Consider the following 22,890-nt stretch of genomic DNA (forward strand, 5'->3'; position numbering starts at 1 on the left):
AGTAGCCCTGCTTTGGTTTGTCCGTACCACATCAATATCTGTGCGCGATCAAATAATAAGGCGATGTCTCACGGGAGGAGTACCACACAATGCATCTGCGACCACAATTAGACCAATTTCCATCCGGATTTCTCTTGAGGAAAAACGTATGCCAAACAATCCCTTTTGCTTCCCACAGCCGAACATTTTACTTTGCGAAGAAGCGGACACGAATAAAATATTGCAATACTAATACAGGAATAAATGTACATCTTTACAACAATCTGATTTCGGCATACTGAGCAGTTGCCGGTTTTCTTTGGTAAATTAGACCAAAATAAACGCATTTGGAAGATCTGGGCGCTGCTCTTCCCCCTCGGCTGTGGAAATGCTCCGCAAAAAGCGAAGAGCCAATGTGCACGCCGATATATTGCGCGGTGTGCCTTCTACCGGGCCCTCCGCTGGCGCCATACACCCTAAATCCCACGAAACTTCGTAAAGTGGCGACACTCTCCTCCCCCGCCTTCGCTCTCCTTCTTGTTTCTCCTCTCTTTCGTATTCCCTCCTCGACCGTGGCGCCGCCTACGATGCTTGAGCTTAGCAGACGACCTTTCGCAGCACAGCAAGGCGGTGGGCGTTAAGCGTTGGCTTTCTTGCTCCGAGTAATTTCGAGTACAGCATAGAATTTCTATGCGGAGTGTTATACAAATTCAGTTACTGCAGCTTGTTTCTTTCTTGTACGATAACGATTTTTTAACTATCTAAACGAGCGCTGACGCCGTTCCATGACGACTTCGTATATGTATCGCATACGCAATAATTAGGTACGCAACATTTGTCAAGCACTTATCCTAAGATATTGTTGCAAATTGTTGAGAATAGCACGTTTACAATCGAACGCTAGTATCCCGGCATCCAGCAAGCCCTCAGTAACCTAAATAATCCGCGTTGTCCCTACCAAGTGAATTCGCGGTACATATCAGCTATGACGCGCAAAGGCTGGCAGGGGACACGAACTATCGCTGCTCTGAAGGCTTCATAGAGTATTACAAGCTACAATGCCGCCTACGCTCTTGCCTTCGTGCATGCTTGCTAATATTCTAAGCACGCGCAAAGGCTCAGAGATGGACGCTAGGGCTATTATGTAGCTCGGGCCCTAAAGTCGGTAAAGATACACGCGGCCGATCATTGAGTCGGAACTCTACGCACATAAAACATGAAATCATTCTTTTAGCATTCGTTCGCGTAGCCGAAACGCGGTTACAGCGTTTCGCTCAGGCTCTGACAAGAGCATAGTGAGCTTTTGTTGAGTAAACTACCTTTAGTCTTTCAGGTTAATGACTGACCACGAGTCTCGTCTGTTCCCGAAGCGACGCACTTGTCGCGAGCCAAGTTGCACCATCAGTAACTCAGAGGTGCATGCATTGAGGACGCTTGCGCTCGCTCCGAGATAACGTTTGCGAGATGTGAATTTTGAGAAGTTACGACCGAGCGAACGACTAAAGCGAGTGAACGAATAAACAGGCGACGACTAAACGTGCCAGCGAACGTGCCGGCAACCGCACCTTCTCTTTCCCAGCGGTCCACTGCCATATCTAAACCTTCACACACTTTAAAGCTCACGTGAATTAGCACGTATACGTCTCAACGATCTATGAAGGTGTCGTTCAGTGAAGAACGCGCCCCATAACTATTTCGGAAGCGCAAGCACGTTTTTCATCAGTGCATTTGTATCCCCAAATACAACGGCCAACCGCCAATGATGAAGACGAACGAAAGAGGCAAACAAAGCTTTTCGCTCTAAAGAAGCTTCGTAAGTAACCACAAAAGAATGAGAGTTGCTTTCCTAAGGTGAGTTTTCGCGCTCGAGTGTCAAATTTAGTGAGAAGCACTTTGCTGAATTCAAAATGTTTTGTAATCAAGTTCTCATATGCAGTCTCGCGTCCCCACGAATGCAAGCCTGTAGGCGTACATAACGAATAAGCGCACAAAATGCAACCACGTATACTGATTATATAAACAAAGTGCACGCCATGTTGGAATTGTGTTAAAACGTGCAGGTAAATGACAGCATGCTCAGTGAACTGTGTCACACCTGCTACGTTATGGCGCACAGCAAATTACGCAAGCCTCAACGCATACCATACTATTAGCTATGACTTAGCTCGCATAGTCGTGTGGAGGATGCCGGTCTTAGTTTCTCCCTCCCAATCCGTTGAGCCCACGTCTTCCTTATAAATCCGCCGCGTTTACCGGGCGGTATGGCACAGAGCTTTTTGCCTTCGCTGAATCTATATTTCGACAAGCGAAGACGCTGCAGCTTACTCGAATTTAAAACGCCGCGAAGCGACGTCCCACTTGCCATAAAGCTTGGTCCAGTGAGTTCACAAACACAACGCACACGGAAAGCCAACGGCGCGAACAGTATACGTGGGTCGAAGGTTGTCCAGCATAAATGACGCTGGATCCCGACATGACACCGTGGCAACCCCACTGTCGTTGGAGCCATTGCTGCAAGCATTTCAATGTAGCACTCCCTCAGTTCAGCATCCACTGTGGCACAAGGTTTCTCTGTAAGATTTTTTTAATGGAGTCATCCAGGCTGCAAATAAATATTATTCTTAAAAGCCAGGAGATCTTGTTTGTAAATACGTACCGAAGTTTATTTCAGACATTTGAAAACAGATCACCAAAGTCTGCTTGAAGCCTACTAATTACCCCTATATACGCAAGCATTACTTCCAGATTCTTCCTTATGTTTTTGGCGTTTTTAGATCTTTCTGAAGCTCCCCGCATTTTTGCCATTTTAAATGGACACTAAAGGAAAATGTCGACCTAGACGAAAAGATTAGGTTTCTGTGAAAACAAATTCGTAATTCCTAGCGCGAACAAAGATGTTGTAAACTAGAAAATTAAAATTAAAGTATCAGAGCCGAGCCGCCTGTTGTCCACTATGGTACCTCGCCTGCGACTACAGCACTGGCTGGTTCACAATGAGCGCCACAGAAAGCGCTCACGTGGAGATTGCGTGAACTAGTCCGTTTCGAAGTGGGTGTTTCAAATTAAGCAACAGCGTGAGGGGGGGCTTCGGTGGCAATTTTCTACGCAACAAAAGGACACATTGGCACTCATGAAAAGGCTGATAGATTTGTAGATGAATAATCTATCACTCTAGCTCGGCTTAATATTTCCCTTTAATGTTCGTTTAAATGCTCCAAGGGGGACCGCCCTCCTGGACAAGTTGCGTTAAGGAATTCGGGAGAACTTCGTTGGGTAGTAGTAGTACAGTACTAGAGCAATAACAATCGCATGGCCGCTTGGCACGCGTTCGCGCAATGTAGCCCTCGTGCTGTACCGCAATCGGTGGCGCATGCACAATCCGCGTCTGAAGGGTTAGAAGGCATCTACACTTCGCCTGCGAAGAAGACAAAGCCAAGTGGATGCACCGTCACTCTCCGCTCGATTGGCTCCGGCAGCGTCACGGCAGCGTTCGGGCTTCCGCTGCTGCAGCATAAGCGTTGAGCGTAAACACATCAGCATTCCCGCTTTGCAGGTGTGTGCATAAGAACGGCCGCTCGATCAAAACGCCGTGTCGTAACGTGTCGCTGCATTCACTGGTTTTACAAGAACGCATAGTTAACGCCAAGCTAAATCGATTGAGTACTTTTTTTTTTTGGTCGCTGACAAGCGCCGACGGTATTCGTTAGGTTTCACCTCGGGTACTACGGAGGTCCGACGCCAGCAGCGCCAGCGTTCTGAGACGGCTACCGCGCAACGCCGGTCTAATATTTGCGCTTTTCTATTACATTTACTTGTGTAATAACTGCCGCACGACTGGCCGCTCGAGGCACTTTGCTAGTATTCGCGGGCTTCTTTCGCGCTCGGAAGAACACTTTCATGTAGCACGTATATTGAGCAAGAGAAAGCGATATCGGGAGCTTTTTTATACGAAGCATATTACTAGAGCTCAACCCAGCTCCTCAGGCGCGGCGGTGTCGCCTTCAATGACCTTTAGTGACCCCATGCCATACCACGTGACACCATGACGTCACGACAGAAGAGAAACGGGGCTCCAACTCGCGCCGTCGCTCGCGGCGTCGCGGCGGTATATAAGCAGCTGCGCTTGTTTGTAGGTGGCTTTGGCTCAACTCTTGCAAGATGGGCTGGGTGGGAATCGAACCAGGGTCTTCGGAGTGTGAGACGGAGACGCTACCACTGAGCCACGAGTACGATGCTTCGAAGCGGTACAAAAGCGCCTCTAGTGAATGCGGTGTTACCTTAGAAACGAGCTGTTTCTAAGGCTCAGGCGTGCGTCGCTTGCTCAGGCGCACGTTTCGTTGCCGCGCCGAACGCTGCGTTGCTCGACGCTCACCGCGTCCAATGCGGGGCGCGTAGTCGCTGCGCCGTAGCCCATTGTCTTACACCCCTTGGCGGGTCAACGGGAACGCTGTCACGTTCCACTCTTGAAGGCGAAGCAGAGTAACGCATGAGTTGTTTCTTCGTCTAGCCGAACCAAATATAGCCAAGCAACAGCAGTCCACCAGGCTAAACAGTGGTTCAACAACTAAAATAAAGGCTAGTATGCTTCGCATCCTGGGCTTAACCTTAGCTAAGCCACAGCCATTTTTTTTCCTGCTTCTCTACGATTTTCTAATTTACACTTTTGATCTACTTATGATATTTGAAGACTTGAATTACTAATTAAGACTAATTATGTAGTTAGGGGAAATAAAAAATATAATCTGAGTACCTCCGAGCGACGGTGAACAACACTACCTCAGTTCTGTCCAGCTTCGTGACATTTGCAAATTTTAACATCTTCGTGCATGATAGTTGGGACACTATGTATATGAAAACAAGGCGCTGCATTAGCGAAGGGTTTGATGACCGTGGCTGCTATAAACAGCCGGCACCCGTCACCCACGCCCTGCCTCTCGTGACCTCCCAATTAGCGAGGCAGTTTGGCTCCGTTTGCAACGTGCCGCAGGAGACAGGCTGTCCGCGCCAACCAATATATCGCGAAATGAAAAAAAAAAAAGAACTTAGAGCTGCGCTCAAGTTCTGCATTTGGAATTATCGTAATCTTCGGCGAATTTTTGCATTCGATCACACAATGCGTGCCTGGAGGCCCCTCCATTCCCCCGAACTTGCATGCGGCATCAGCGGAGAAGTACGACAGCGGTGGTAGTGGCGGAGGCCACAAAGGCTTGAAGACTCCTCCAGTGATAGCACTAAAAGCTTTCAATCGCGTACCCTCTTCACGCCTATTCAGTCAATTTTAATGCGCCAATTTCGGTCAGCGCCAAAATTTATGACACCCTTAAAGGCTTTAGTACAGCGAGTAGAGCCCGTAATGGAGTCACGGCGGTGCCCCTGAGCTGCCCGTATTAGGAGCACTGGGGCCAGCGGCTGTGATACTACACATACTTTCGGATCACGAGCCCTAACATTGGCATTGTAATATTTAATTATTGATCAGAATGTTCGACAATTAGAAAGTGCGTAAAGAACAGTTATCATAATTTTCCTTCACAGTGTACGAGCTTTATTTTAAATCTTATCAAGAAATTAAATTCTGAGTTATTTTGGCGTTTCGGTGCTACGGCAGCCACCTACCTGTCTCGCCATTTTTTTTAACGATCTTGTCGCCAGATTTAGCGACCTTTCGTTCTGCTAAGCGACAAATTTTGTCGTTTAGCGACCGGTTACTTTTTCATAGCGACGTGACAGAACAATTGGCGACATTTTAGAGACGTTAAGTTCAGAAACTCACTTTGAAATTGTCAATCCAGAATGCGCTTTATTACTTAAAAGCCTGAGAAAGGCTGACAAAATTGGCTCCATGGCACGTAGGCTCTGCAGAGACCATGAGGAAGCAACGGTTTTTTCCTGCACTCGCACAAGCCGTACGCTGCGGTTAATTTTGCCGAGAGATAGGGGTTTCACCTTGTGCTAACGAAATGCGCGACTTGTTTGCCTATTCTACATAAAAGCCATCAGGATGTTTTTTTTTTCTTTCTTAATGTTGCCGATGCTCCAGTTCCACTAAGTGAGCTCGACAGCTGGACGTTCTCCTGGGAAGTAGAAAATTAAATTAACAAAACACACTGCAATAAACGTAATGGTGAGATTTAGAACGTAGCGAGGGAATAGTAGGCGCACATATCGAAGCAACTGGGTTAGTTCGCACTGATCTAATCCCACCATCTCCGTTTCTCACGGCTTTCGAACAAATTAGTACTACACGGAGACCATTTTTTTTTTCTTAAATTTATTTTACCCGTACAGCAGACCAACGTAGTCGAAGCAAGACGGGCAACATAAGTAACAAAATATCTTTATTACAAAAAAAAACGTGATCGCATGTCTGGAAAGAACAAAAATCAGTTTGATCGTCTGTTCATACTCAGTGCGTTATAAGGTTCTATTAGGCTATTCCAGTCGCATACAGAACGCGCGTAAAAAACCCATAAATGTTAGCTCTTGCAAAGTAAGGGGTTATAAAGACTCCTTGGTAATGTCACGTAGGTCTTGCAGACAAGAGGGTAAGGAAATGTGTGATCAATATGCATTTTACTGTTAAGAAATAAGCTCAAAAAGATCAAACGGGATGTTTTCTTCTTGATTAAATTAATTCAAATTTGTTAGTAGTCATTAGTTCAGAAGGAGAATCAGCGTACGTAAATTTAGAAAAGATAAGCTTGAAAGATTCTCGCTGAATACTTTCTAGTTTTTTTTAAAGTTAAATTGAGTGTGAGGATCCCAAACAATAGAACTATGTTCAAGCTAAATAAGTATGGATGTGAAATAGCCAAGAAGTTTCACGTTAGGCCCCGCAGGGGCGTCTGCGTCAGCAGGCGTTTGGTGTGTTGCGACACCACGGACCCGAGCACACGAGGATTGGACCCTCCCGCGTGTAGCCGTGCGCGGCTCAGCCGTGTCCGGGGAAAAGGGGATCCTGGGGGTTGAGCCGATGCCGGGTGTTCGGACCTTTAAGGCCCCCCGGCGGAGGCAACACACCTCTTTGGCCTCTGCTTCACGTAGACGGCACCTCCGGACTGACCCACCCGGAGGAAATCGGCAGTCGCCTTTTCCTGTCTCTCTCTTCGCATACCTTCGTCTTTCCCTCTCACTTATAATCTTTCCTGTCTTCTTTTCCTTCTGATAACTTCCAACATTCCTGGCAGCGAGGGTTAACCTGGTGTGGTATGACCTACCTTGGTTATAACATATGTGGTTATAGCGACGACGTACAGTTGGCATGGTAGGGCTTGTTTCACCACATACCTTGCCTTGTCCCCTTGTTGGGCTCGGTGGTGGGTGACTGGCATCGTCGCTGAATACTGAACATATTCCATGGGAACTTCCAACCCCTTCTCAACTGATCGTCCCTCTAAAAGGGGGCGCACCGATGGTACATTTCAATTTTCTCTCAAAGCCACTCAGACTTTCCCGAAATTCCACGTTGTTCATAGTGAAAAACCTGACAAGAAGGCAAGAACGATTTCACCATTCGTTGTGACGAAGTATCTCACAGAGACCATTGGAGGCGGCTATAAAATCACCAAGCTGGTCAGTGGCGACTTATTACTCGAATTGAAAGACAAAACACAACATGACAAGCTGACATGACAACATGACAACAGACAAACACAACATGACATGACAAGGTAAAATCAGACACCGAGCATCCATGTCATTCCATAGTTAGCGACCTGTCCGCTTCCAGACTTCACACTAACCGCCCACGTATTAGAACTCCTTTTAGCCTACGCTTGGAAGCAATGGCAGAACAAACAGACATCCATATCCCAGAAAATATCCTTATGCCTCCTACTCGCCTTCCACCTCCTTGGGAATGGCAGACCATGCAGTGCGATATCTCTTTTGTCGAAATAACAAAACATGCACCAGAGGCACATTTACGGTCACATTTCTTCGAACTGCAAGTGAAGTACTGCTGTGCCGAGTTCTATACAGATGCTTCCAAGTCATCTGCAGGTGTTGCGTATGCAGCTCCTGGGCCATTTTTTTCCACCTCCGGTACTCTAAATCCCAACACAAGTATTTTTACGGCTGAAGCATACGCAATACTTTCAGCTGTAAAGCACATCAGACATACAAATCTCAATAAGGCGATCATCTTCACAGATTCATTAAGCGTAGTAAGGGCCTTAATGTGTTTTCGAAAACATAAAAACCCTGTTTTTGATAAACTATACACAGAACTATGCATAGCCTTAACATACAACCAAAACATAGTCCTGTGTTGGGTACCTGGCCATAGGGGCATAAAAGGTAATGTAGCTGCTGACGAAAGTGCAACGTCAGTCGCCTTTAATCAAACGGATGTGAATATACCCATACCAGCCACAGAACTTAAGCCCTTCTTGCGCCACAAACTGAGGAAACACTGGCAGGACCAATGGGATAATGCAGTAGCGAATAAGCTACACGTTATCAAACGAAAATTAGGGAACTGGATATCTGAAAGAACAGCAAGGCATAAGGAAGTGCTTCTTTGTAGGTTAAGAATAGGACATACCTATGCCACTCACTCCTACCTTTTGACGGGAAGCGAACCTCCGACATGTACCAAATGTGGCAAGAGGCTTACAGTTATCCATGTTCTTATCCAATGCACTGAAATAGAGGCAGAAAGAAAGAAGTACTTTCCGTCTGCTTATCTCCAACACTTACCGTTACACCCAGCATTTTTTCTGAGCAATAAGCCCCTTTTTACTTTTCAATCAGTATTAAACTTTCTAACTGAAACGGACACCTTACATGTGATTTGGCCAGGCTACTTGTAGCACGGCCTCCACCTGGAGGTCGTAGCTGCAACGAACCCATTTTTTAGCACACGTGTCTCCCAGCCCTTGCTTTCAAGGCCTTGCTGAGGCACTAGTGCTGGAGACATTACTTGTTTTACTGATCATCCCTCATCTCGTGAAACATCTATTGTCATCGCAGACGCGATCAATCACTGTCATTTTTTATACTTGTATTTTACGCACTTCAGAGCGAATAAATTTTAGGCCCTTTTACAGCCACATTGCACCACATGCTCATCTTGCACTTTTTAATGAATATTTTAGGCCACTATACAGCCCTGTTTCATTAATCCCCGCAATTAACACCCATATATCATTGAGAAGCACGGATCATCGACTTGGCGCTCTTTGGCCACATCTGGCCCTTGCGCCAATAAACTCTACTAATCAATCAATCAATCAAGTTTCACGTTAGGGGAAAGATTTCGAAGTTTATGTTTTAAGTAACAAAGTGTGTGGAAAGCCGAAGAGCAAGTGTTGTCAGTGTTCTGGTTCAAAGAGAAGTCATTTGTGACTGTCATTCCTATATGGTGATACGATCTCGATCGGGTGAGGTGGGTCTTAATAGAGTTGACTGTTGGGCTAGTTGGTCGTCCATATTTGAAGTAGTAGCTTAGCGCAAAAAAACCACAGACACAAGGAAGACAGACAAGGACAAGCGCTACTCACAACATTTTTACAGTTAAAAAAAAACAGTTGTGAGTAGCGCTTGTCCTTGTCTGTCTTCCTTGTGTCTGTGGTTTTTTTGCGCTAAGCTACTACTTCAAAGAGGTGGGTCTTCACCGCAAGAATCAGGAAATGACGACGAAGCCGGGCATTGTGATGATGAAAAAAAGTAGAAAAGATTGTATTCACTTCATTGGTACATGGCTGTGACTCTCATTCGAGTCTCAAGCGTTTCTGATTAACACGGGGGCCATGACGGCCTTAATTACCCCTTGCGGTCTTGTGATCATCGATGTCGTCTTGGGGAGCCTGTGGAAGTATTAGTGCTTTCGTCAGGTTCTGTCGTCGACGACCTCCTGCCCTTCGGTTTGTCTTCTCTTTGTCATTCTCTTTGTGTCAGCTCGGGGAATAAAAGGGGTGACGCTGTTTCGGAGAAGAGGGCAATTCTGTCGACATGGGGACGCCCGCCTGAACGCTTCTCACACTTGACAGGTCAATGTCCAGGCTTATCGTAAACACCTTTTCTGGCACGAGGCAAATCATCTTGTCATGGGAACGTACGCCTGAATGTCTATCACACTTGACAGGTCGATCATAACAATAGGTCCTTGTAACTGTTAGCCATTTTAAAAAAATATGTCAGTTTGTAAGCATATTTAGGTGGAGTTTTCTTGAGCGTTACACAAAGATAAATAGCTTTATCGGTATTAATAGTCATGCCAAATTCTGCGCACCGCTTGGAAGCATTAGCGAGATTAGAATTCAACTTAACCTGATCATGTACACCTGGTGGATAATGTGCGCCAAGTAGAGTAATAGGTGGCGATGTAGTATTTCATTTATGTGAAGGTCGTGTAATTGTCATTGGCCTGTTTACACTACGAACGTCGTGTCGCATAAGTTAGCTATAGTCGGACGAGTGCTGAAAATAGGCAGCCATAACGTGGACTAAGTGTGTTTTCGTCTTGGGAGAATCAGGTGACCCGTGATCTTGTGGGCCGTGCTGGGTTTTTAATCTGAAAATCTGCAGGTAAACGTTAGATTTCGCCTGTCATCGTGCATTGTTTTTCAAGTTACACTAATACGTACGTAGGGCCTGCTACATCCGGCCGGTAATTTCACAGGTTGTTCCTCACGTGCACGGATGATAAACGAACGCGAAACCTTTAGAGAGATGCCTTGAGCCATGTTAACCTATAATATAGTGTTCTGAAAACACCTACCTTATATAAATTTTACTAGCCAGTCTTACTGTAAGCTTTAGCGACTGTCGAGCAACGTCTAGCGAAAACTTAGCGACTGCGTTGTCTCAGTTTACGAACCCGCTCTAAAAAAAATTGGAGCCACTGCTACCTGGCATCCCTAATCATCTACGTGGATCATCATGGCGACGGTGAAAATTCACCTTGATATCTTGATTGGCCAGCACCTGTTCCTACGAAGCACTTCAACGCACGAACCGCTATGTATATGGGCCCTGACCTTTTTCTGTAAGGTCCCTTTAGACAACTATTGACGTGGGCCTGCACAGAGAACAGTTTGTATAGGTGGCCATGCATCGGTACTGACACGCGCTACAGCTGGGGCATCACAGGCCGTGGCCTTTAACCCCAGTGAACTCTATTTGCTCAGGAATATAAAAATCAGCACATTATTACCTCCGCAATGCGGCATGATAGAGCCATCGGAAACGCGGGTGAACTCCTTCAAGCCCCATTACGCCTTTTCGGCTTCCGTCGTGTGTACACTGCCCACTTTTCTTTTTCAATCCCCAGTCTTGATTGCGAATCTGCGTCTCAAGCAGACGTAGTTTCGCACTCAAGACTTGGGTCCATGTTCACACAGAGAAAGATGAGCATGCAGGAATCAACGTAAGGACACCGACGGAAAAAAAGAAAAGAGGTACAGCTCCCTGTGTGAACCCGATACGTGTAGTATCGGTGTTGCCGGAGGCGAGGTCGCATTCTTTATTGTGCACCCGACCCTGTGTGCCGGTTGCGTACCGGTCGCAAAAAAAAGGCGACGAGCGCGCGTGCGCGCCTGAGTAAACAGCGGAAGCCCGCCGAAGCAGCCCGCGCCGCTCTTGCGAAGTTTATTATGCATCCGGAAAGCCGAACGACCAATGGGAATGCGCCACTTTGGAATCGGGCGCGTAAACATGTCTCCCTCCCGTTCCGGCTGCCCTCGACTCGTCTTTCGTTTCTCTAGCTTTCTTTTTCTTTTTATTGCGTATGGGCTTAGCTCTGTTGTCGCGAACAGAGAAACGTCGCAGTAGCCATGTTTATGGAGGCCAGGTTCTGTAAAGAGCGCCCCTTCCTGTTTCGTTCTCAACTTTTTGCGGTTCGCATTTCCTCTTCAACCGAAAGAGATTTCATTCCGTTGAATTCGTCTGCAGCGTTTGCGCAGCAGGCGCTATAGCGATGAGCACGTTGAGGGACCTGTCAACAAGAATATGATCAAATAGCGAATTCCCGGTAACGGATCGACTTTCAGGCAGAAATATTGGGAACGGAGATAGATCTATCAGGAATGCAGCTTAATTCCTGGCTTGTTCTGGGCGCTAATGGGTCGGAGCACGTGCATCACCACGGTGTTGGTCTAAGATCTTTATAATGGCTTGTTAAAAATGAAAAATAACGGCGCACGACTTTCCTTAATGAGCAGTATGATCGTTAGTCTAAAGATAGATATTCCTTGAGCATTCACTTGAACCAAGAGAGGGAGAGAGACGAAAGGAAGGAGAACGGCAAGCGGGGCTTGCCAGAACTGAAGATCCGGTTAGGTATATGGGGAATAGGGGAGAGGGAAGTAGACGGATAAGAAAGTATAGAGAGAGAGACAAGGAGAACAAACACGCCTCACAGCCGATCACTATTACGCACACTATCACAGCGCAGAATCATGTACCACTCTATGGGCAGGTGCTAAGGCCTTTTGTGCAGGTTTCCTGTCCTTGAACATTGAATCAGTTTTTATTGATAAAGTGTTCTAGAAGAACCGTCAATTTCGCATAAATATGATGATTATAAGAAGAGAAAAAGACTTTTGAGGTTGCTTTCTTTCTTTTTTCACTCCGAAGCTCCGGGCCGGTAAGTCACTGTGACGTCGTGGATAGCATAGTATTTCATGGATAAATAGCAGCGCCTTTGTCAACCTCTGCTGCGATAGCTTATAATGTCAACAGTCCAAACTTTTCTGCATTCTTCACCAGCCAACGCAGCCGCGAGCGATCGTATTTGCATAGTGTGTAGGATACAGTCACACATAACTTGTGACACTTTTCTTGTTGTTGCTGCTGCTGCTGCCATTGACCGATCTCTGTGATTGAAACTTGTACCTTACTTTCTTGCGTTCCTACAATTACTGCTTGCTATCCGTCGTCATGGGTCCTTCAAGTGAATCAGAGTGTGGCAAGTTTTGCTATGTCTTTAAGGACGACGACCAATTTATGGAATGCTCTGAGTGTTCAGCCTATTATCACATTGGAACTGCATGCTCCGGAGTTTCTGAGAGCACGTACCGATCTAAAGGGGAAGACTATAGGAAGCCTTGGCGATGCTCGTCATCTCGTAGGGGCCAAGCAGAAGAGAGCTGGTCTGTGCCAAAGGAAACTGATGGCAAAATAGCCACGATGCTGGTCGAGATAAGCAGGAAACGATGAATTACTTCCCCGCAAGCAAACGGTAAAAGATATTGAGGAATCGGGGAGTCTGTTATCAACCGAGTATGACAAAATTCTTGAGACCGTTGCGAGCATGACAATCAACTAAAGACGCTCAAGAACAAAGTTCGCAAACGGGAGGAGCCAAACATGTGCGCAGGATTGCTTTCAGTGCGCTCCTCGGTAAATGAACTTGAGTACCCCAGCAGAAAGCTAAATATTGAGGTTCACGGTGTGAAACAAGACAACAACGCGTGTCTTATAGATGAAATGAATGTTATTGCATCAGAACTGCATCTTTCCCCTTTGACTGAACAAACTGTTACCTCGATTCACCGGCTTCAGACCAGAGGCGACATGCCTCCCGGTATTATCATACGCTTTTCGAACCAGTCCACTAGGGAACAATGGCTAAACAAAAAGAGGGTTTTGTCAGTCGCTCAGCATGGAATGTTTATTACGGAAAGCCTGACTGCGCCGAATCGAATACTCCTAAGATCTGCGAAAGAATGGGCGCGTGTAAATAATTTCCGCTTTGCATGGCACGGCGCTGGAAAAGTGTTTATAAGAAAGAGTGAGGGCGATCGCGCACACTTGATAAAGTCACCTGCAGATCTGGATAAGATCGCTTTTTGAGCTTAGGAGCGAAAGTAAGTTGTAGTCAAAATGATGATGTTGGGACACTCGAACAAAATGTTTTCGTCGGATCTTCATGATAATGTAAGCTCACAAAATGGTGGATCGATTGGCTGCACATATATATCAACTGCCAGTCGGTGAAAAATAAAAACGATGAACTTGACTTTTTTTTCAGCAGCCTAAACTTTCGTTTTCGTTTCATGCTTTATGAAACATGGTACAGTGATTGTACGGTCCCCTAGTGTCTGCCAAAGTACGAGTGCTTTACATGATCAAGAATGAATTTGCGTGGTGGCGGGGTTAGCCTAATTGTGTGTGATTCATTTAATGTGAACTGTGTTCAAGAATTTTCTTGTGCTAACGATGACTACGAGGTCTGTGTTACATGAGCGCACTGTTTATTCTGTTGTCTACAGACCACCGCGAGGCAATCTCCAAGGCTTTTTTTTCTTTTTCGAGAAATTCTTAATATACATTATTGAACTACAGTATAAATTGATTTGTGGTGGCGATTTCAATACAAACATGCTGGTTGACTTCAATATCACACGTACCCGCCGTGGTTGCTCAGTGGCTATGGTGTTGGGCTGCTGAGCACGAGGTCGCGGGATCGAATCCCGGCCATGGCAGCCGCATTTCGATGGAGGCGAAATGCGAAAACACCCGTGTACTTAGATTGACGTGCACGTTAAAGAACCCCAGGTGGTCAAAATTTCCGGAGTCCTCCACTACGGCGTGCCTCATAATCAGAAAGTGGTTTTGGCACGTAAAACCCCACAATCTCTTAATATCACACGTGATTTTGAATTGCTTTTAAAAACGTATGGGTGTTCCAATGTTGTCAATGCTCCTACCAGAATTACCTGGGATACGTCCACATGCCTTGGCTTGCTTATCACTAACTACGGATCAAACAGTGTTAAATTTGGCACTGTTTCATACAGCTTGAGTGATCACATGCCGGTATTCCTCACTGTCAAGCGGAAAGATAAAAGATCACCAGAACGAGTTTGCTTCTCGCAAATTATAACTGAAGAACGGCTAGTGCGTTTTCGCGATGACTTGCGTCACGTAGTCTGGGACAGTGTTGTTGCTGCTACAAGTGCTGATCGCGCTTACAGTGCTTTTGTGGAAACGTTCATATCTTATTATGATAAACATTTTCCTTCCTGTGCTAAAGCATCCGCACCATCTAGGATACGTAAACCCTGGGTAACTATTGAATTATTTAAAAAGATAAAAGAAAAGGCAATGTTATTCAATAAATTCATCACATCTCGGGATCCTGATGATTTAAGAGTGTTTAAATCATTTCGCAATGGCTTAACTAAGGAATTACGTGCTGCGAAAACTACATTTTATAAGCAATCCTTCGCGTCGTGCAGCCATGATAGCAATAAGATATGGCAGTGGCTTAATTCTTTGCATAAGAGTGCCCACTTCAGCGGCAGGGTTGCGTATAACTTCTGAGGGAGCGTACATATTTGACGCGAAGATGGCCGACTGTTTTAATGATTATTTCACTACTCCACCTAAATGCAATGTGAATGACAACGCATGCCGTTTCATTACAACGAACTGTGTGCATTCAATTCTTTTGCGTCTCACAAACGCTTCAGAAGTAATATTACTGTTCTCCGCACTAAATAATAGCAACTCCTGCGATCAAGCCTGTGAAATTTGTAATATATATAATCGCTCCAGTACTAGCCCATATTTATTATATCTGCATTTCTACCGGTGTGTTCCCGTATAAAATTCACATGGCAAAAGTAGTTGCACTGTTCGAGAAAGGTGACAAGACTGCCTTATCTAATTATGGACCTGTGTCTATTCTTCCTATCTTTTCGAAGTGTTTGGAAAAAAATATTTTTTGCAGAATATGAGACTTTCTTGACAAGCACAACTTGATAACTAAGCGTCAGTACGCTTTCCGGAAACACACGTCAACAGAGCTAGCTTTGCTTGAACAGAATGAACTAATTCTAAATAATTTTGAGGAACGCTTGCTAACATTGGGAGTATTTGTCGACTTTTCAAAAGCCTTCGATTCTATAAATCATGATCTCTTGCCTAGTGAGTTAAACCACTATGGTATACGCGACACTGCACTTGACTTGATTAGGTCGTATCTTGGTCACAAACAGCAGTTTGTACAAGTGAATAGCTTTAAATCTGATGTTCGGTCGGTTAAGGTAGGTGTACCCCGGGGCAGTATTTTAGGGCCCCTCCTCATTAATACCTTTATTAACCATTTAGTAAACATTGATGTTGATACGCGTTACGTAATCTATGCTGATGACACTACGTTATTCTTTTCATCGAACCGCTCTGCCGAATTGATTACAAGAGCTAATGCAGTTTTGAATGAACTGTACACATGGTCATTTGACAACGGTTTGACTATGATTTCGCAAAAAACTAAGGCGGTGTTATTTCGTGCTAAGAACACGCAAATTACTCTAGGGGAAGATTTGCTAATGAACAATTCTAAAGTTGAACTTGAGAATTCGGTAAAATCGCTAGGCGCATATTTTGATCATACTATGACCTCGCATAGCCATATAGATTTTCTTGCTAGTAAGCTTTCATAAATCACTGGAATTTTTTATTTCTTGAACTATTTTCCTCGCTCTATCAAATGCTTGATATATAATTCACTTTTTCTCTGCCATTTAAGCTATTGTTGTGTTGTCTGGGCTACCCCTTCTGAAACAAATATCAGCAGGCTGTACATACTGCAGAAGAAGGCTGTTCGCTGTTTGTAATGAACAATACGATTTCCCTTCAGCTTATTTATTTCATAAACTTAGAACACCGAACGTACAGGCCCATTTAAAGTATCATTTGTGCTTCCGTACAAAAATGAACAGGAAAAAAAACAGAAACTACATTATTTTTATGGCTAACTTGAAGCTACACGAAACTCCATACAGTACAAGAAAGCCAGAGTACTGGCACGTACCAAAATCGCGTACGAACTATGGATGACAAATTCTCTGCTCCGGGCTACCTCAGTTATTAAATGATCTTATTGTTAATAAAATTCATATTGCGACTTGTTCTCCTCCTGATATTCTTTATTTTTTTCTCTCATATGAGAGTTGTACAATGCCTATTTGCTTATCAAGTGCAGTGAGATTTTGTGCGTTTTTAGCTTACTTGCTCGCATCTTGCTTTTGTTGTTTTTTCTTTTCTTCTTTTTCTTCCTCGCCTGATTTGCGATGCGTGTGCATGTCATGTTATAGGGCTTGAATTTGTAAGTACTTGGGAAAACTGTATTTCCGCTCTGCTGCTCCTTCTTTCTTTTGTATTAAGGGTATTTGGGGCTGGTCAAGCTGCTACGAGCAGCTTGTTTCCCCACTTTACATCCGCAAGGCTGTATTTAGTGTTTGTGGAAATAAAGCATACATACATACATACATACATACATACATACATACATACATACATACATACATACATACATACATACATACATACATACATACATACATACATACATACATACATACATACATACATACTTAAACCACTTGGTTTTAAACTCTTAGAACCAAATTGAATTTACGTCTTAACGACCTGATAACGGGAGATAAGGCACGCCACAAGGGTGCTTTTGTTATCTCTTATTATTTTTATATATTTTTTTGCTTTCTTGCCTTGTCAGAGTGTGCAACCGTGGTAGCACGATTCAGCCCGCCCCACAATACGCAGCAGCAAAATGCCGTAATCACCGAGGCACCTCGGCGTGACGCGCCTACGTAAACTCTGTGTTGCATATTAAACTCTTTTGTGAGAGTACGCCGCCTACTCTGACGTGCGCATCCTGTAGTCACTGATCATGTACGTCCACTAGTTCCGACTTTAATCTGAGAATACTGATTTGAAATCGAGCCGTAAACTTTCCCTTGAAAGCTCTCTTGTTGTGTTGACAACAAGAACACCATTATTTGGAAAGAACTGCAAAACATGTAGGGAAATATGCTTCGTCTCGAGAGGCCAGCTCGAGGCTTCCATAAGAAAGAAATAATTGGCACTACTATTCTTTTCTGAGATTTATTGTGCGAACGATTCAAGGAGAAACGGCTGAACCCGGCTCTTAAAAACGGTAGGGTTGGCCACTATCTAAACTCTTCTCTGAGACGCAGTCATTAGTGCCCTCCATTTACGAAGGCATTCGAAAAGGAAAATTTTGATCGTTGATTGCATTGTTACCGTGCATTCGCGCTGCTTCGAGACAGTGGACGAATGATTTTCTGTAAATAACACGCATGACAAGGCATGTCGCGCGACAGTATCTCTTCCTTTCGTGGTTATGTATACGCTTTTCGAAGTAGCTTCTGAAGTAACAGTATCTTGAGAGACTCGAGTCTACGGGTTCAAGACACTTCCATCTCAACGTGCAAACGAAGACGAAGCATAACGCTCAAGCCGGAACAACAGGAACACCCCCCGAGAAGCACTAAGCAGCAGCCCCGCTTGAACAACCACAAAAACGGGCCCGAACAAGACTCACTCCTTGTGACAGAAGGACGCGACAACGCACAGAGCAAAGGGACAACATGCAAATATCGAGTGTGTACGGGCGAACAAGTCCCCTGCGCAGTCTTACGGTCGCTGAGCGGACAAACCATCCGAAAGAATGGCGGCGGGGACAAAGCAGCAGTCGAGTGAAAGAAACTAACAACGGTAAAAGGTCAGGAAAGGAGGAAAAAGGGGAGGGGGGTACGCAGTGTGAAGGGAGTTGAAACGCAAACCGTTTTGTCTGGTCTGGACATGACCTTACGAGAAAACGATGCTGTTTCCATCCGCTCGCTAATGAACGACGCCAGGATGCAGGCGGAAGATAACCTAGCCGCCCTGGTCTCGGGTCTGAGACGCGCTGGACCGATGCGCGCTAACAAAGGGGAGCGGCCGCACATGGAATTGCACAATGCGGAGTACGCTGTCGTTGTCGATCGTCAGAGGAGACAAGAATACGTCGGTGCTTAGTCTTCAGAAAATGGGCTTTGAGTATAAATTTATCCTTTAGATCTTTTTTTTTCGATGGTTGGCGAATGGCATTGTTAACAACGAGAAGTACGGCCCAAGCGAGTGTAACGGCATTCAGATAAAAAGTGTCGTTGCATGTATAGTCATAACCCTGTCAAATCAAGACTGACTCTATGAACAAATCCGCACTCAGAACTACCTGACGTAACCGGCGGGTGATCAAGCACAAGTTTTCAGAGACATTGTTGCAGTTCTTGCACGATGAGTATAGCAGCCTGTTCCTATATGATGTTTTTTTTTACTTGCTTTTATTTTCTCATAAGGCCTCGCGGAATGTCATCCGTGTTATATAAAAAAACACGAATATAAAGGGCACTCATTTGTAGATATTTAGTACTGATGTAAAATTTAGAACAAACAACCACCATGATTCATTTTACGCGACCGCTCATTCATTCAGCACGCTGCCTCGTCTCTTTCACCCGTCCCGTCCTCTATGCTAACCCGCTGTCGTGAACGTAAACCAAGTCCAGCTTGGAACTCTTGTGCAAGTCATTGCTATATAGGTGCCTTACTTCAATGCATAGACCTGCGAGAATATACTATACAAAACACTCCACAGAACACAATAGCTTTCGTGTCGGCGCCAATGAATTAAGACACAATACGACATAAGCTAGTAAAAGATTATATTCATTATAGAAGCAGTGATATGACTAACGTGTCTAAATTCGATCTACGATATGCAGCTACAAGGTAATCAAATGTACAGTCTTGTGTGCTGTCTGCTGAAAAACAAAAGTACGCTGTGTGTTCCTTAACTATGGACCTCCCAGGGGGTCCACAACCTGGAAGAGTATCCTCGGTGTCAATACTGCTCGCAAATGCCGTTTGTGCTATGAACTGGTTTTATCTTTGATCAAATAAGTTATAAGGTGCGTTATCGAAAAAAAAAAAGGAGAGTGCCAGTGATACCACGAAACGTATGAAGCCCTGCGCCATACAGATGCTCAGACAACGTCTTTGCGAACCAGCTAGGGCCCGCATTCACAAAAAAAAAAAAAAATGCTTTACGTTCCATTAACCCGTTATACGTTCATCTTACGCTATCGTTTATCGCAAGAGTAAATTCCAGGCAATAGCGAAGCTATACACATATCATTAGCAAAGGCGGTCGGCCAATGGGAACCATCGCTTACGACCGAAAAGCGTTGCGAATTCTGCCGCAGATGGAATCAAGAATTCAACGGAAACTCGTCTGGTCGGGATTGCTCATAGTCAAGGGTAAAACAGACGCTGACCAAAAACATTAAAAGAAAAGAAATCAAGACGTTTCGGCACCCATACGGGGGCCTTGTTGTATGACCCAACGGCTGTAGTAGTTTGGATCACCAGGATTTGGTGAGTCTTTAGAAGCGCTGAGATGCATGGAGTGCATCTCAGCGTACAGCCGACGTGTGTGCGGAGCGCATGCGGTAGTCATACAGTAAAACACCCCGGCACAGTCCGCTTGCACTTGTGTTTACCCGAATACCGGACACGCTAAAACTCTCCGTTGGGGCAGTAATCCTGCGGCGTGAAGTGATGGCCACAAACGTGTAGATGCTGGCTCCGGTCGGATACCGACAGTCCGATGCGCTGCAGCCACTCCACTCGCATGTTGCCTTGCAGGCAAACACGATGCCGCAGCTTTACATGTCACCGATCGCTAGATTTACAGCCCACAACGTAGCAAGGGCGATCCATGGCGCTCGCGAAACGAAAGCTCGAGACCAGCACTGAGTGCGCACCTCGCGTCAAGCGGAGAAACGTTGTAACACAAGCAGACGACGCTTGCTGTGCGCCGGAAGTGCTTGAGTGTAGTGATAAATTGTCGTTTCGTATTCTCTTTCTGTTACTTTTTTATAGAAACAAATTATCCAACCTTCCAATTATTACGAACAACATTTGTTTACCATAAGGTCCGAAAAATTATCTATGATGCGACCTTGTTAGCAAATCGGATAGCTCGCCCAACTGACGTCAATTGGGCTAACTACATCAATTTTGAGGGGGCGGCTGAAAACACAGGGGAGTGGCGCCGCTGCGATTCGTAGCGATGCACATTTTTAAAACATTATAATAAATTACACGTTTTACGCGGAGCGCTTAAATGCGCCACTTAATGATAAGAAAGAACTACCCTAACATCTCAGTACGTTTATGAAAAATCGCCAAGCGGTTTCAGGGTCCCTTTAAGACGAAAGTGGTGAAACATTACTTAAGACACGGAAAACCCCGTTCTAGTGCGCAAAACAATGAAGGAAGAAAGAAAACGACAGGCGTACTGTCGCCTTCTTGCTCCTGTCCTTTGTTCCTCCTGTCGCATTCTTTCTCCTGTCCTATTTTCGTCCTGCAACTTTCTTCATTCCTCGAAAGCTTAGCGCACTAAATTGGGTTTTTCTTTGTCTCAAGTAATTATAGGACCAAGTCGATGGAGCATTTTTGTCAGCTTTCTGCCTGAAACGTCTCGCGCCATTTTCTCGAACTAGAAGAACTACCGGACTGGAAGCTGATTTCTTGTGCAGTCTGTTATTCATTCTGCAGATTTTAAGTTTCGCCAAATGCTGTCTCGGGTGAGCTGGCTCCCAACGAGAAAGCAAACGTCATAGCGCCATATACGATGACAAAGACACTGACCTGTGCTGTGTGTCCTCTTTGTCCTCGTCTTTTTGCACAGTAATGTTTTCCTTCTTCATTTAATGGCGCTGCTGAAAAGCTGCAGCTTCGGTTGAAACGCCTTTCTTTTGCTATTTAACTACAGGTTAAACGCCTAAATTCATGCTCTCAATTAACACTCGCTCAACTGATCTGAATAAACTTTGTTTCATTTACAAGAAAACTGAATTCTAGAAACCGTAGATGGCAAAATTTAGATTTAGTGAGTGAATGTTCTTGCGAAGATTGCTGGAAATCGCTACGTTAGAAAGATATTAAAGCACGATGTTTACAAATCCACAAATCTTCCGAAAAAACATGTAGAGAGGTTCTTTAAACTGCGTCTCTTAGAAAATCCGAGACGGTGAAAGATGATACTATCGGTTTATAGCTTCCATGAAAGTTTTGCAATATTTACGACGGTTCTTGCAAGAGCCGTACTCACAAGTTCAAGTTATACTTGAAAGTGGGTTATAATGCATCAATGCTCTCCGCCTTAATACTCCTCAAGAAATGAAGTTTAAAGTATTGCAATATCATTTCTAGTGCTCTGTTATAAGGTTATAAACTTAAGGCTGAAATCCCTTGTCATTTTCAGATTTTTTAAAATTATTCAACAGCTTTTTTTTTTTAATTGCCTGGACACCGCTGTACATACCGCTACTGGCATGAGCACTGTGGGCTCGTGCGCTATAAGCACAGTAGAGTTTTTGTTGAGCGGCTGTGTGTAGGCATACTAGCCGAAGTGGGACAGACTTTAAACGTCAAGCTAACAATATCTAATATTTAACTGGGCGCCGACAAACACCGATGGTTTCCTTCTCGCCGTCGTCTCGTGCACTACTGAGGTGGGCCACTTGCAACGCCACCGGCGATCGTCATCAAGCAAACGTTCTGAGACGCCTGGTAGCTGCCAGGGAGCTGTTTCTTCTGACCAGCAGCAGTTGTCTTGCGTGCTGCTTCGTACCAACATGTTGCACCGACGTATAGTTAGAACACCGTCCCTGTTCGTATCATTCGTATTCGTATCACTATAATTGTTTCGCGTATAGGCCACAACTTCCTTCTTTTTTTATTAATCGCAAGAAAAAGCTGTTGCGTGGTTCGTTTGCCCAGCAAAAAGAAAGGCCATGCAAGTGGTGAGGACTTGGTGGGAACAATAATGACTCAGTTCGCTTCAACCTATCAGCCAGCATCTTCTTCCTCAGCTTCATGCATGTTAACAACCATTCACATTCGGCCACAAGTTGTCATACAAAACACTTTCTTGGCAGTTCTGTGAGTGAAGCAACAAGGACTAACGCTATTGTACGTCATCATGCATCGTAACAGCAGTTGCTGCTTCTGTGCGACAACATAAACGACAATACGCGCTTCGTAGAAAATCTTAACTGGTTCCGGATAAGTAAGGGCGCTTAG

Source organism: Dermacentor andersoni, chromosome 9 (assembly GCF_023375885.2).
Source record: "Dermacentor andersoni chromosome 9, qqDerAnde1_hic_scaffold, whole genome shotgun sequence".
Taxonomy (NCBI): domain Eukaryota; kingdom Metazoa; phylum Arthropoda; class Arachnida; order Ixodida; family Ixodidae; genus Dermacentor; species Dermacentor andersoni.